The 15,855-nt window shown below is 45.6% G+C and overlaps 1 protein-coding gene across 7 annotated transcripts in view; it reads left to right on the top strand.

Moving 5' to 3' along the window:
* The first annotated feature begins 205 nt into the window (after window positions 1-205).
* KMT5B (lysine methyltransferase 5B) overlaps window positions 206-15,855 on the top strand; it is a 49,180-nt gene continuing 33,530 nt past the window's right edge. Inside the window, exon 1 of one of the 7 annotated variants that reach the window (XM_039840645.1) lies at window positions 206-612. The gene's annotated coding sequence lies outside the window, so the exon portion shown is untranslated. Of the gene's footprint in view, window positions 613-717; window positions 888-15,855 lie in introns of those variants that run through there. The other 6 variants (XM_039840642.1, XM_039840639.1, XM_039840641.1 and 3 more) reach the window with 6 other exon arrangements.

Consider the following 15,855-nt stretch of genomic DNA (forward strand, 5'->3'; position numbering starts at 1 on the left):
GGGAGCTGTCCGCGGTGGGTGCAGCTGAGGGGAAGGTCGCGGGTGGGAGGGTTGGCGAGCGCGCAGGCCCCGCAGGAGCAGGGCAATCGGTGTATCTGCGGACCGGGGTGGCGCCCAAGGGGCGCACGGCGACGCCGCCTCCAGCCGCGATTTAAAGGGCAGCAAGGGGCGGAGGGATCCCTGCCGACCGCTCAGCGTGGATCCCTCCGCCGCGAAAGACGCTCGGCAACGGCTCGGCCTCTCGAAATTCGCTCTTTTTGTTCTTCCGCCACGGGAGCACCCGGCGGCGGACTCATTTCTTTCTCGGGTTTCTCCGCCTCCCCCCTGCAGAGTCCCGTAAAAGCAACAGAAGCGGCCCGGACGGCGCAAGCCGGTGTGGTGTCCCTCCGCCCGGCCGAGGGCACTCCTTTTCGTGTCCTTCCACCGTTCCCGGGCGGCGTCCGGGCGGCTCACCGGGGGCGACGACGCGACTGCGGCGAGGGCGGCGAGGCTCCGGGGCTATGAGGTGAGGGCGCCCGGGCACCGGAGGCGGCAGCGTGGCGCCAGGACCCAGGACGCGAGCCCCGAGGCCGGCAGCTGCCTCTGGGACCCCGCGGGCGCGCGAGAGGCGAGGTGAGCCGCGGGGCGTGGGGGGCGCGGGGGCGCGGCGCGGTGGGGGCGGGGGGCTCCGGCCGCGGCTGGGACTCATTTCCTGACAGCGGATGGAGCGGGCGGTGCTGCGGCCCTGCCGCCATCTTGGATTTTACTCTCCATTTTTCTCTGGAATTATTTTTGGTGATTAATTTTTTGGGGGGGACGGGGAAGTGTCGGGCAGCGCGGGCCCCTCAGCGCGGCGGCCGGGCGAGGGGCCTTGACGCGGCCTGAGGAGGAGCGGGCAGCGCCCGGCGGTGAGCTGGGGTTGGGTGCCGGCGCGGGCGGCGGCGGCGGCGGCGGCGGCGGCTGGCTGGGGGCGGGTCGCGGCGCGGGGGCCCCCGGCCTGCTCGGGGCCGGGGGCCGGGGCCCGGGCCGCTGGCGGGGGCGGGCGGCGGCCGGGGGAGGGGCGCGGCGGCCGGGGCGCGGGGCCTGCAGTGGGCGCCGCCGCCGGAAGGGAGCGGTAGCGGCCGCCGGGCAGCGCCAGGCCGGTCCGCGGCCGCACGAGGGGAGCAGCCCCGCCGCTCGCGATTGGGGGACTCTGTTTTCCCTCTTCTCCAATGGGCAGCCGTGAACGGTCTCGCCCAATCTGCTCCCTCTGCCGCGCTCGACTTTGGGTTGTTTTTGTTTGGGCTCGAGCTTCAGCTCAGCTCAGCTCTGCTCCGGGGCCCGGCCCCCGGGTGACAGCGGTCGCGGCTCCGGCTTCTGGCCGGGGCTCGCCCGCCTGGCCGCTCCGCGCCTCGGCCTGCTCTTCCTCGGGCTGCCGGCGCCTCGGGTCCCGAGGAGACGCGGGGGGTCCTTCAGAGTGCTTGTCCCTCCACATAGCCCAAGACGATGGGTGTCAGCGTCACTCCCACCGCTGACAGGGGGAGAAGCGTGTTTTCAAGATGACAACTCGACCCAACTTGTTGGAATGGTATAGAAGCACTTTGGACCCGGAGAGATTGGCTCGGTCTCTGTATTCGGGTTCACTTGACCCCGTTCTGAAACTCTTACTTCCCGTCCGTTGAGTGGGGGAACTTTGGGAATACCGAGGGGGTGAAAATGTATTGTTTAAAGTTAATTTTTAAGACCTCGCCGAATGAAATTCACCCTGGGGGAAAAAGGTCTGTAGTAGTGGGCAGAGGAACTGGTTGGTTGTGATTATGATTTTCGTCAGGGCATTTTTAGACAGACTATCTGGATATAAAGTATAGTTGAAACCTGGCCTCGTAGGTCTGAAGACAGTCGTGTAAGATCATCAGAGGAAGCAGTTGCCAGCTGAAACTTTGTTTCTTTAGTCTTTAATATTGAGAACACGCCTATAACTTCTGATGATTAATAGTAAAAGCGTAAATGCTTTGAAAAGGGAGGGGAAATCATTTTTGCCTGAAATAACCACAGAAGATTGTACATGCTATTAAAAAGCATCCTTAAAGAGTTACTACAGATACAAGTTTACTTTGTGGTCGAGCGTTTAGCAACTTGAACTATAGGTGTGGTCCTGTCACTGTTGGGACTCTATCTATATTCCAAGACCAAAGTCCATGAACGCTTTTAATCCCAGCATGTTTGGGAGCTCAAGCTCATTTCCCAGTTCTTAATCTCTAAACGCTGTGCATTCTGCTTGCCCTTTTCTGAGCTCTGGCCTCACTGGTTTCCCAGGCCTGGTGGCTTTTGGTCACATCTGCCTGGCATCCTACACTCTCTCCCCGCACAGCCTTCAGAAAGGCCGGGGAAGATGCCGAAGCCTTTCACACACCCGGCCGGACTGGCCCACTCTGGGAAGGCACACCCCCTCTGTGTTCCCAGAGCAGTTGTTACATTGTGTTGTGTGGTGTTTGGTTTTTTGCCTGCCCATCCTCTCAGCTTGCTTCTGTGCTTGAGTTACTTATCTCCTGTACCCAGGGGCAGGTACAGAGAAGGTGTTCAGTAGACACTCGATGATAGCGTTAAATGTATTAATCTCCAAATTATCAAGTTTAATAGTTTATATTTAGTTTTTCAGAATATGTCCATTCTAATGTTATCAAAAACGTTGTCATTAGCAAAACAACTTAGTTTGAGAGGGAAATGAATATCATGGATATCTATGCTTCAAGAAGAGAGTAGAACAGGGCTGTTTTTAACCCATAAACTTTGAACTCGAACTCTCTTTCAAAGTTATTTCCAGGTGCTGTCTGGCCTACATTTTCATCTGTCTTCTCGAATACACTGAACTAATTGCTTTGAACTCTCCATAATTGAACCAATACCAGTGGGCAATATGGGGGGAGTGGAGGTGGTTTGGGGAGTACACCAGAATGCGCATGTGAAGGAAGTGGTAGCAGGTGGTTTGTGTGTCTTTGAGCACAGCGTTTTGTGGGTGTGGGATGTTGGTGTGTGAATTTCGTCTTGGGTCACATGAATCTGGCATTGAGCCTGATTTTTCTTCACATGAGTGTCAGTTTGTTATAGGACAGTTGTGTTGCAGAAATCTTTTTCGTGTATGTGCGGCGTGTGACGAGCTCCCTGTCCGCAGGAATGCCCTGCCCCTGGCTTATGAGAGCAAATCCTTTCAGATAAATCACACACATTCCGTTATTTCATATTCCTGCTTACCATGTATGAGCTTTACTTTCTCTCCACTCACAAAATCCTTCTTCATGGGCAAGTTGTAGGACTCTGTTAGCCCTAGAACTCTCTTAATTATCGAGTCTTCCACACAGTATTAAAGACGAGGACCATGTGTCTGTGTCCCACGGTGACACTGTTGGCCATAGAGATAAACTAAGTAAATACGGGGAGGGAGTAGAGCAGGGTAGTTGCATCTCAGATACAGTTGTATGCAATAGAAATTTTGTGCATAAAGCATAACTTCGCTTCTCAGCCTAATTTTTAGTTACTTTTTGTTTGGGGGGAGGTGGGGACTTATTTTACTGACATGTTTTGGTGTAGGAAATGGTTTTAATTGTTACAAGAAGCACAAAATCAAATTATTACAAGATAAAACTAGCCAAAGCACTTTAAATTGCAAGCACTAGGGAGTTTTAAGCATTAGAACACAGTGATTTGAAAAGTAATTTCTCGGTTAGACTGCCAACTTTGAAATCTTAAAAATATACTTTCTATTTGAACCTTTTAAGTTTGAGATGCGAATTAAGCCATGCAGTTTCAAGGACCGCGTTCCACTGGATGAGCTGGACAAGGAGGGGTCCTGGCGAGTGAGGGAATACCCTAGGGCTCTGTCTAAAGGCTTGAAGGAAAGTTTGTCAACTTTCTTTAAAGTTTTTCTGCCAACTTTAAACCCCTCCTCAAAAGAAAACTTCTACAAATCTGTTCTTTCTCTAGCTCTCATTGTGATCCCTTTTATTCCTCATTATTGGGTGTTTCCTAGAAGTGAGAGGGAAGGTCAGGCCTGATCAATATCTAACCCTGTATTTATCTCTTAATGTGATCGGAGTTTCTCTTTGTCCTAGTCAAAGTAAAGAAAGCACTTTTCCCTTGCAAACATGTTATATCGAATAGCCGTGTTCCCCAATTTTAGTCATGCGTCTCTCATTTTACATTCATTACATGTTTTACAGGCATGCTATAGAGAGGATCCATCTGCACAGGAAAGACTCATCCCCTTATTTTCGTAAAGCCACAGTAAAGTTTAATGTTAGCTTTCTAAAAACTTCCTTTTGATCCCCATATTGCTCAGAGGCAGGAAGTTATAGTAGGTATAGAGTAGGTGTGTTATCTTCATACAGTTGATAATGGAACCAGGAACTATTTGCGTTAACTCTAAAATATTCTCACAAAAGGAAAAAAAAAGTCACTGATTTCCATAGTCACTGATGCTCTAAGTTAAGTTTTACTTCACAATTTTCCCTTCATCGTGCTAAAGGATTCCTGGAACTGTGGGACCAGTTTGGTCACTGACTGCCCCTGGCTCCTGCATCTGCCAGAACTGGGGCTGGCTGCTGTCTGTGTGAGACAGACTCAAACACCACACAGTCTTCTGGGGTTGTACATAATTATGACAACTATATATACATATAATTCTGGGACTAGACAAAGGACCACTGGAGTAAGAATCAGTACCTGTGTTCCAGTTTGTTTTGTCAGTATTTATATAAGACATTGTCAGGGCCAAGCCTCAGTTTCCTGGTTTATAAAATAAGTAAACATTAATCTCCACACATCCAATTCTAAATTATAGTTTATCTTTTACACTGAATTGTCACCCTGTTTTCTAAGAGCTATTTTAATCATATTTGACACTTAATTGGTTTACATAGTACATCTGTATATTCCATGTAGTTTTTCCTCACTTTATTGAAATGTTATTAAAATCGATGGTATAGCTTACTATCAGTTGGGTTTTAGAATTGAGAGATGGGTATATCAGTGGTCTCAAAAGCTCGATTCTTAAAGTCTTTATTGTTCCTACTTGTCAGTCGCTCCTCTGCAAGGTGTCTTATTTTCTGTAATAACAGCGCATTCAAGACTGAAGTAAATGGACCTGGGGAGCATTGCCCATAGATTTTCCTGTGCCTCTTTATGGGTAGTGCACGTGTGGCTCAAATATTGCAGTAAACTCCAGACTGGAGTTTTGACCCAGCCACACCACTTAGTAGCAATTTGATTTCAGGAAAGCAACTTCCTCTCTGAGCTTTAGGCATCTCACGTGTAGTGATAACACCTGTCTCACACCTACATCGTAGGGCCGCCACGCTGGCGAGCTCTGGGCCCTGTGTGTTAGGTTGACCCAAACGCTGTGCTCTAGTTGCCTGTCTTCATAGGAACACCTGGTCAGCAGGCTTCTGGCGGCAGTCTCAGGTCTTAGGAGAAAGACCTCTTCAGTGAAGGGTCATTCTGCTTCATACTCTGCACCCTTCTGTCCTGTTCTTCAGGTACACGGTTTTCACATGCTCCTTTTGGCTTTACAAAGCCCCCATTACCTTAGCCCTGCCTGGTTGTCCTGAACGCTGAAGCTCTCGTGCGCCCTCTAGTGTTCCCTAGACGCGACCGGTATTCCAGCACCATGAACAGTGCCCGTGGCTCCCAGTAGGTTCTTGATAAATGTTGGATTGAGTGGATTCCGCATCTGCGGAATGAGTCATTTTGTCTGTCTGATTTGTATGCAAGATTGAAGTATTTGATACAGTTTAATGATCTCTGAGGAGTGTTTTTATTTTCAAGGAAATGCTTGTTTTGTGATGTGGGAGGATATATATTTTTAGCAAGTAAACCAACCTACACTTAGGAAGGTGAAGCTCCCGACCGCAGAGTAAGGGGGGCCTGATCCTTCAGCCAGTGAGCCTGCGGAGTCGGGCTACAGAGGCCATGTGGAGCCCCTCTTCTCCCTTCTTAAAAAAGAACCCAAAGCAGACCTATTCAGACAAAGCCAGTTGCCTCAGAAACTGTTGGATGTAAATAGATGCCAGGAGTGTTCTGACCAGAAAGTGATTGTTCCTATATTTATACTTTCGATTTATCTTCCCTGATCATCTAGTCTAAAGTCTGTTCCCACATTATTCTACCATCCTATTTGTTTCCTTCATAGCTCTTACCAGAATTTATAGTTTCATGCCTACTGGATTGTCTGTCTGTCTTCCCACACTATACTCCGAGCTCCATGAACTCAGAAACCATGTCTCATTTTGTTCTAGGATCTTACTCTTCGAATATGAGGCAAAGGACAGTAGGTCCTGACTTAACGTCAGCCGTAGGTTCTGCAGCTTTAAGGGAAATGTCATAATGAAACTAATTTTATCATAGGCTAATTGATATAAACAAGAGTTAATCTAACGCATCTCATCAGGGTTACAACGAAACAATGTTTTATTCAGGGACCTGCTATATGTTTAAAAATTTGAAGCAGGATCATATTTTCTTACATAGTGTCAAGAGTATATAGTCCCTCAATCCCAGCCTTGGCTTAATTTTTTTCTAATTTTCTAAGACTTGCTCTCATTCGTAAAATGCGGGTGATAATAGCAATATCTTCATGTTATTGTATAACTAAGTATATGTTAATGAATATATTTAATCTGTTATATATGTTAAAGGACTGCGTTGGGGGCAAATGACATGATGCACATAGAGTTAGCAGCATGGATCTTGGATCATGGTTAGAGCGATAGTGTGAAATAGTGCCCAGGAAACGTGTGCTGAGAGCTTTTCTCCGTCATCCCAAGACTGCCAGTCCAGCAGTGCGGGATGCGGGCACGGAATCCGGTCCTTCACGCACATCTTGAGCAGTCATTTGTTTAATTGTGTGTCGGACACTGCTAGGTGCCTAACAGAACACATCCTCAAACACTAAGCAGGGATGCTGCTTTACAAGACCTCTTTCTTCCATTGTGTCTCTTTTGCTCATTTAATTTCTTTTTCTCTTCTTTCCCATTTTTCCTTTTATTTAACTGCCTGTGGTAAAGCTCAGGAATTTTTTATTTTTTATTTTTGGTTTCATTTATTGATAGCACATTATCTTGTCGGAAGAAGTGAGTTTCTTCGGGCAGGTAATTTATCTCCCTAAACCTGTTTCTTTTACTTTTAAGGCTTTTTGCTCTGAAATCCTGCGATTCTTTGTGCTGAAATAATGTTGGAATACTTGGTAAACTGTAAAGTCCTTGTTAATGTTACTCTCTTCACAGACCCTTCACTCCTGAGTTCTGCATCTACGACAGCTTGACCCGGGTAGTGTCTCCCCTTCAGATTTCACAAATCCAGACTTTCTCATCTTTCCTGCAGACATGTTCCTCTGTAGCTCCCAGTGCAGCTAATGACAGTCTTACAGTTGCTCCAACTAAAACTTTTGCCCTGACTAGACATTTCTGACCCGTTCCAAATCCCTTTCTGTCCCTCACCACCTGTACCGTACTTGTTACCCAGTCTTGCCAAGCTTATAGTCGAAACACTAGAGCTTTGCTCTTTTCCTGTTCATGGCTCCTGTTGCATTTAATTTCCTAACTAGTCTTTCTGCCTCCAGTCACATGTTTGTCCACCAGTGGAATCCTTTCTAGAGTACAAGTGAGCACATTGTCTAGCCTTTCATCTGTGTAACAACAACAAAAGTACCTGCTTTACAGGATCTGAGAATTAAATGATAAAATGAATATAGGAGCACTAAATGAGTGGAGTTGTTTTTAAAAATGGATTTTTTTGGGAAAAGTTACTAGATACATAAGAAGCAAAACTCCAGTGTAACAAAATCTGTACTCCCCCTGTTGACGTGCGAGTTGTAGTTTGGTGTGATTGTTATCTATATTGTTGCCGGAAGTCACATTCCTTCTCTTCAGGATTAATATCAGGTCTGTATCATCAATTAGCACCCAATTCTTTTATATTCTCTTGAAAACTTGTACCTTTTTTAATGGATGAGGTGATGTGATGTTTTTTCCCCTTGGGAGTCATGGTAGGATGAGGAGCAGAGGAGAAATTTCTCCTTGATTAAGATTTTGTGAATGTTGCAGCAACATGTCTAGCCTTCTTTGTTTCTGCCTTAATTACTTGAAAAGAGGAGACAGTTGGAGACCTTTATTTTATTAGCAGTTTCTCCTCCTTTTATCCTTGTGCCAAACCGCGGAGGTGGGCCCTGTTTGCATTTCACTGATGAGGCATTAGCGAGGTTAAATGACTTGTCCATGGTCACACCGCTGGGGCGTAATGATGGGAGCCAGGGTGGGACCCAGCCACTTGGACTCTGTCCAGAGCTGCATCCTGACCTGGCGCGTGCTGCCTCCTGCTGACTCCACCACCTGGCAGACTCAGTCTTGGCCCTTAAGACCCAGCCCAAGAATTGCCTTTTGTAAGTTTTTCTTCACCCTCGTCTTCCCCCAGTAAAAATTGATTATTCTTTGTTCTGCTTACCTCAGAGCTTCTGAAAATTGTGGGCTGTACTTACAGACCTTTGACACTAGGTGGCATCTGTTTATAGTAGAGTAAAATGCTATTTGGGTCTCAGAGAAAACAGTAACAAAGGAAGCATCCTTGATTTCATTCATAGGCACTACTAGGTAAGTAGGTGGGTCAGATCCGGAGAGATGGGTAAGCAGGTTTGTTTGTTTGTCTGTTTGTTTGTTGGTTGGTTGTGGAATTTCCCTCAATAACTATATCAGCTAAAACCTTTAATTCTGAAATACCTACTCAGACCATTGGAGACAGGAATCTTATATAAAATCCTTTGTTGTGATACATAGCAGATGTGAGTAAATAAGGAACTATGAAGCAGTGTTTTCTATATTGAGGCAGTTAAGAGTTTATTACATGTCCAGCTGTAGGTTAGTGGCCAAATAAATAAGTGTAAGTGTCTGATCGTAGACTTACCAGTAGTGGCTATTTTGCTGTTTAAAATGTTCTGCTAAATGAAAAATTCTAGTAGCTTTAGTTTTCATTTTTACTATAAATCTTTATCTAAATATAAAAACGTTTAATCAGTACTTCTAAGGAAGGTCTTGGTTAACTGGGCTTAAAGCACAGTGCATGAGTAATTACATGTGTGATTGCGACACCAGCTTTATCTTCAGAATCCATGTAGCTCGCCTTGATAGCTGCATTTCATACCTGCAGTTGAAGAGAGGAAATTACTTTTTTTTTAAAGTGTATTTAAAACAATCTTTTAAAGGTGTTTAATATCTTTTTTCCTGTAATAATTTGGAATCGTATGCATATCTATAAAGCATTTTTACTTTGGTTTACTTTTTCACGGTCTCTGTATTAGTTTCATGTGGCTGCTGTAACAAATGACCACCAACTTGGTGACTTAAAACAACAGAAATGTATTTTCTCTCAGTTCTGGAGGCCGGAAGTTCACCATCAGTTTCACTGGGCCATAATCAGAGTGTGGGTAGGGCTCCCTTCAGAGGCCGTAGGAGAGGATCTGTGCCTTGCCTCTTGCAGCTTCTGGTGACTGTCCCATTCCTTTACTTTGCCTCTCCTCTAGTGTATATGGTGTCCAAACTCCCTCAGCCTCTCTTATAAGGGTACTTTTGATGGCATTTGGGGCCCACTCGGGTGATCTCTCATCTCAAAATCCAGAATTCAGTCCCATTGCCAAAGACCCTTTTTCTCATAAACTCACTTTCACAGGCTCCTGAATAGGACCTGAGGTCTTTGGGGATCGTTTTGCAGCGGACTACAGTCTCCCTTAGAACAGTGAGCGCAGCCAGTGTAGCATGGTTAGTGCCGCCGTCTCTAGCTATCCTGAAAGGGGGGTGGATGGAGCATTATTATGCATTGACGGTAGGCTGCAAGGAGTCCAGTGGTTCTTTCTCTTGTCTGCATGGGGCTTTACCAACTAAGCTGCTTGGGAAAGCTGTTAGATTGGCTAAAGCAAAATGCATGAGTTTGACTCTTCAGAAGCTGGGAAAGGAAGGTGGAGATGATACTTATAATAACAGGTCATTAGTAATTATTTTACAAGTACGGATAAAGACCTATTCTTTGCTCTGGTGTTTGGTGTTAGATACCCAGTCAGCGCTGAATTTGCTTGACACCTGCAGTCTTACAGGCCTAATAAAGAATTCAGACAAGCAAAAATCCCCAAGGCTTTTCTTTCATAGCACTAGTTGAACTCTGAAGTCATCTAAATTCTCAAATGAAATTTATTTCTGACAACAGTATTTATAGAAGCAAGTTTTAAGTTTACAGGTGTGCTCATGAATTCATGGTAGTTTTCTAGCAAATTGGCAACTGAGCTGTCAAACTGCATTCTAGTTTTATGATGGGATATTGATCACAAAGGCTTCTGATAGTTATGCAAGGCTTCTTACATTGGCCTGGTCTTATAGGTTATTACTATAGGATTCCATGGAAACTTGGATATACATTGATTGCGGATGGATTTGAAATAGCCATTGATAAAGACCAATTTGGAATTCTTTGATATATTGTAGAGTCCTTTTGTAATTTTAGATTTGAGAGAAAGAACTAATAACCACTTGGGCTTATATGTAGCGGTTAGGTTTGTGATATGAATGGACCTGTAGTGTGTTGGGTCTTGTGCTAGGTTCCAGCGATATGAAGGTGTCCCTTAGCTAGTTTATACTGTAATGGGGAAGGCAAGTATCGTCAAGTAAGTACGTAAAGAAGCGAGTGCAGTTTGTAATAAGCACCATGAAGGAGAAATGTTAGTGCATATAATAAGGGGGATAGAGGACTGAGGTGGGGGGGACTGGTGCCCAGATTGGCAGCATCCCAAGTGCACGGGCCAGCTCTGGGAAGATACCTAGCTCACAAGAGGGGCATAAGCTTAGGCTGTGTCTGGAGTGTTAGCTGGGCTGGATTCACAAGGCCTTGCAGGCATTGGTAAGGCAAATTCTGTTAATGTTAGTTCTTAACAATTCCAAAATACTTTTTATTTTTGCTGTTGCATGTAATTTTTATGTGTGAGATAGGTTGGCCATGTGGGGCCCTAGAAGGTGAAATTGATTTTTCACTTAACTAGTGGGACATTGTTGGAACCAATAGTAGCCTGGGTGGTCTCACTCCTAGTCCATCGTGGGGCTCTTTTGTTCTTTGGTGTGCGTACGTTTGTTTTTCCTCTTTGGACAGTGCTTTCTTTCATTTTTTAGTTTTATTTGTATTTGTCTTCCTTATACTTGTGTTAAATATAAAGCTTGTGGGAGTCTGGGATTGTGACACTTGAGCATCACAAAGTCTAGAAGTTAAGGTGTCAAAAACTTATGGGAGTATTTCAGTAACATGGTAGACTCCCCATCACTCTAGAAGTATGACTTTTTTCAGTTGCTATATCGAGATTTTAGAAATTGGTTTTAACTTACATACATGTGAATGATGCAGAAGAATTTTGTGAAGTCTTTTTTCTTTTTATATATTTAAATTTTTTATTGTAAAAGTAATACATGGTCATTTTTAAGTTAACCCTTTGAAGAATATATCATGTAACAGGTAAAAATTGTAGTAACCTCATTCTCCAGGGATAATACCGTTAACCATTTGGTCTGTTGCATTGTTTTGTTAGTAAATTGTAGCTGAATCACTTGAAAAATGTTTGCTCTGCTTTTTCTCAGTAAAGGTTTCCAAAAGTCCTCTAGGAAACTGGAACCTGTTTTTTAAAAATGTGTATTACCTTTTCCTTTTCAACCACGTGGGGATTTTTTCTTTGACACTGGATAATTTCTCTGAGATAAACTATCTGCAGACAAGTTTAACATGTAAACTGGTTAGAGAGTTCTTGGTAATGTCACAGGAATTTTGTTAAAATTCTTGGTAGTCATTCGGAATCAATGTTTTCATTTTTCTGACAGGTTTTTAAAAAATTCTAGTTTATGTTTAGAGCATTCAATAAAAAGCTGTCCAGAAGTCTTAAGTAAAAAAGGATTGAACCACTGTTCTCAAATGGGGCATGAGCAGTTAACTCAGAAGTCACTGAACAGCGAGCAGACTTCACGCTCGTGGGGCAGAGCAACAATGACCTGAGAGTTATTATTTCTACTCCTGCGTGTGTTCGTCAAGGGACAGTGGGAGGGTAGAAGGGTGTTGACGTTGTCGAGGGTCATCACTGCGGGGGACACAACAGGCACTTCACTCACACAGCACATTTTCTATGAAACGACTGTGCTGGCTTTTGAAACTTTTTCAAGTATTGAGGTTTTTGTATTTCCCAGTTATAAATAGGGTCACTGTAAACATTTTAGGGGAAAAAAGATTTTAATGTTAATCCCGTTCCCTCAAAGATAGCCATTCTCTCGATGATTTGGAGCAGGGGTTGGTGGTGGTGTGTGTGTGCTTTTTATTGTATTGATATTATGATATCTGATTATCGTAATGTAATTAGAAGTTTTCTCTTTAAATACAACTCTACATAATTCTTTAAGTACTTTCCTCTTTAAATGCAATCTTTTAGCAGTTTTTCAGTCTGTTTTGTATTATCATAAATTGTCTGCTCCTTTATGTTTGGTACTAGCGTTCCTCACCTTTTGGTCCGGTGAAACCATGTAAGGGGACTCTTTCCTGTTGACTTCAGTGTCAGGCAGACCTCCCAGGGGAGGGGGAATGGTGCTGCCCATCCTGGAGCAGAGTCACACTGGTTTTGTCATTTTCATGGACAGTCATGAAAACGGGAGCACAGCCCTGCCCAGTACCCCAGGAATCCCACCCTGTTACCAGCCGTAGATCTTCATCGGTCCAATCCAGAGAATCAACTAAGCTATTTGCTTAAAAACCGTTTTTTAATAAAAAGATCTTCATAAACTCTCTCAAGGCCTGCTGTTCTCAAATTAACCTGTTCCCATCATCTCCCACCCTGACCTTAATGTACATATATCTGTTCTCATATGGGAATACCAGACGTGAAATTTCGACTCTTTTACTCTTGAAACAAAGAACTTAGAACTCTTTATTCGTTATTCCTCACATTTCCCTCTGCCATCTAACTTTTCCTAGAAGTCCGTGTTTTGAGACTTTATGTCCATATTAGAAGCTCTCTGTTTTCTGAAAGAGGTGCTAAGATCGTGAGTGGCCAATCCTGTTTGTGAGTTTCAACTCTCATAAAAGAGGAATTTGCCTTCTGAGCCTGACAGCCTGTGCCCAACTTGGTTACCTCCTCCAGAAGTGCTGGTCCCTCCTTGGCTCTGGCTTCTCTTCCTTCCTGGTTGCTCCTTTCAGCATCCTCGCTGCTCCTTCCTCATCTCGATCTGTAAATGTGAGGGTGCTCCCTCCGCCCTTCGACTTCTCTCTGGCCTGACTCCTTAGGGGACTTCATCTTGTCCCATGGCTTGAAATACCATTAGTACTCTGACTCCCGAGTTCATCTGTCCAGCCTGGACCTGCACGCCAGGTCCTTGTGCCCAGCTGCCCCTCAGCTTCTCTGCTTGATCTCTGATGGGCATCTCAAACATGACCAAAACCAAGTGCCTGCATCCCGACCCCTGCCCAAACCTGGTCTTCCCGTAATCTTTGTCGCCTCCACAAGCGCGAATCCCATTCTTCCACTTGGAAGCACATTTGAGTCCTCTTTCTTTCACACACTCTGTTAGCAAGTCCTGTCTATCAGCAAAACCTTCAGAAAAGTTCCTGAAAGCAGCCACTTCTCACCACTGCCGCCGCCAGCGTCTCTGCTCTGGTTTTATTGCAGTCCCTTAACTGGTGCTTTCTCTCTTGTCCCCCAAATTACTAATAGCTGCTTTTTTGAAAAGTGCTCGTCGCGAGTTCACAGGCAGGCAGCCAACACGGTCCTTTAGGACTGTAGCATGAATCATGTCACTCCTCTGCTTTCCGTCTCATCGACGGTCAGGGCGCAAGTCTCTGCGGTGGCATTGAGGCCCTGTGTTACGTGTTCTTCCAGCAGCTTTTGACCGACCTCCTGCCCCTCTCTGCCCCAGCCACGCTGGCTCGGTGCTTGTGGTCAGCTTCGTCAACTGCTTTTCCCCTTCAGCTCTGTCTGCCCCTTTGCCTCGTGCAGCCCCACCCCCACCCCGGTGCTGCCTGGCTGTCCCCCATCAGGCCCCTCTGCCACTTAGAAACTGCTTTACTTGCTCCAAGGTTGCTGGCATTTATTTGTGAGTTTGTTATTCCGCAGAGCTTTCTTCATTAGAGTATGAGCTCAAATGAGGGCGGAAACCTCGTTTGGTTCTTTCCTGTGTCCTTAGTGCCTAGAACGGTGTCTGGAATATAGTAGACGTCTAATCGTTTTCCTGATATTTGTATGTCGGGGAAATCAGAACAGAGAAAGATTGGCAGCTGTTATGCCATTTAAGGAGTGGCTAGTACTCTTTTCTTGAAATTTTTTTTCTGACAATTTTGGGGAAAATTTGAGGTAATTTTTAGTTCTAAATATAGTCAGTGGCCTGTTAGCTCCGTACTGTCAACCGAGCCAAGACCGTGGTGGCATTTCCGTGTGAGCCAGCGGGGTTCCAGGCAGAGGGACTGCACCCTTGCTTCACGGGGAGCACCTCTGTGGGAGCTGTGAAGCCTTGAGACTTTGCCAGCCGCCCGGTGCCTTCGCCCTGTTCCCCGCAGTCTGTCACTGGGGACTGTGTGAGCTTTTGAAATTCCACCTCCACCTGTAACAGGTAAGTGCCCCTCCTGTTCGTGGTCTCACAAGGAAGATCAGTGCCTCAGGAGCAGACTTCGCACTCGTGGGGCAGAGCAACAATGGCCTGATAGTTATTAGCGTTTATTGTATCTATTCATTTTGAGTGAAAAAATGGCCCCAGAATTTCTGATAGCTTGACTAGAACTACTTTCACAAAATACTCATTTGTGAGCCTACGGTCTTTTGCCTTAGTGAGCTGTTACCTGGACTAGGGGAGAGTATCAGAGCCTCCGCCAGAATATATCCGGACACGCGCTCTACAGCCGTGCTGGTGACAGTCAGCGACGTGCTGTGACAGAGAATGCCTCCTACTCCAGGGTACCACAAGTTCAGACAAAGTAGTATCAGTTGACTGCAATATAAATGAGACCCGAGGTTATGAATTTGCTCCAGTTTGGATCATTAACAGATTTAATAGAAATTATGTACAAGTTAGAGTGGGTCTCAGTCTGTGTTCCATGAACTGGGCTGAAGTGTGCCGCTAGAAGTGATTTATTGGTGAACGTCTCCTAATTCTCGGGGAAAAATTAGGTTGATACATGTAATTTCCTCAAATTAAAAATGTTTTATTCCATAATTTTTCTTAAAAGTTTGGCATCTGTTCTTTGCCCTAACAGATGACCGAGTGAATAAGTTAAGGGTAGTTCTCACACTGGAGTTGGCAGCAGAGTCACCTGGAAGGTTTATAAAACAGATCTCTGGGCCTCGTTTCAGGTGTCTGCTTCTTATCTCTGTGTGGGAATCTGGGCTGGGACTTGAGGATTCTCTGTGGCGTGATGATCTAGTTCTTTTCTCTCAGTTCTCCCCAAAGCCACCGTGCTCCCCTCCCCTCCTGGTGGTCTGTTGCACGTCTTCTCAGTGAGGAAGGTCGGGATGCCTAAGGGTCCTGAAAACATTCTGCAGTCGTCATCCGTCGTCGGGCATTCCATGTGAGCATCCTTGAGACAGATTTGCTACGAGACCAGAAGCTTTACCTTCTCCTCCTCGTTCTTCCTCTCTGGAGGTGCAAACCTAGGGGGCGAACCAGAAAGAGTAATTCAGGTGGGGGCGGGTCGAACTGGCGGTGGCCGTGCTTCCGCCATGCCTGCCTGTGCGGGAGCTTCCTGCGCTGCCTTTCGCAGCACAGGCGTCTCGGGAAAGAGGAGAGTTCGCAGAGGTCAGGTTATAACTTTAATGTACAGTTTAAGAAAATACAGAAATACAGGTTCTATTAGGTG

This window comes from Pteropus medius, unplaced genomic scaffold, assembly GCF_902729225.1.
Source record: "Pteropus medius unplaced genomic scaffold, Ma_sr-lr_union100, whole genome shotgun sequence".
NCBI lineage: Eukaryota > Metazoa > Chordata > Mammalia > Chiroptera > Pteropodidae > Pteropus > Pteropus medius.